The sequence below is a fragment of the Monopterus albus genome, unplaced genomic scaffold (genome assembly GCF_001952655.1).
Source record: "Monopterus albus unplaced genomic scaffold, M_albus_1.0 scaffold94.1, whole genome shotgun sequence".
Taxonomy (NCBI): domain Eukaryota; kingdom Metazoa; phylum Chordata; class Actinopteri; order Synbranchiformes; family Synbranchidae; genus Monopterus; species Monopterus albus.
The window spans coordinates 355,737-356,061 of record NW_018127974.1 but is presented as its reverse complement, the minus strand read 5'-3'; positions in this window follow the sequence as shown (position 1 = coordinate 356,061).

Genomic DNA, 325 nt, shown 5'->3' with positions numbered 1-325 from the left:
CCAACTATAGGGGGATCACACTCCTCAGCCTCCCTGGGAAAGTCTATGCCAGGGTACTGGAGAGGAGAATTCGACCAATAGTCGAACCTCGGATTCAGGAGGAACAATGCAGTTTTCATCCTGGCCGTGGAACACTGGACCAGCTCTATACCCTCTTCATGGTGGTGGAGGGTTCATGGGAATTTGCCCAACCAGTCCAAATGCGTTTTGTGAATTTGGAGACGGCATTCGACCGTGTCCCTCGCAGCAACCTGTGGGGGTGCTCCAGAAATAAGGGGTCTGGGGCCCTTTGCTAAGGGCTGTCCGGTCCCTGTACGACCGGCGC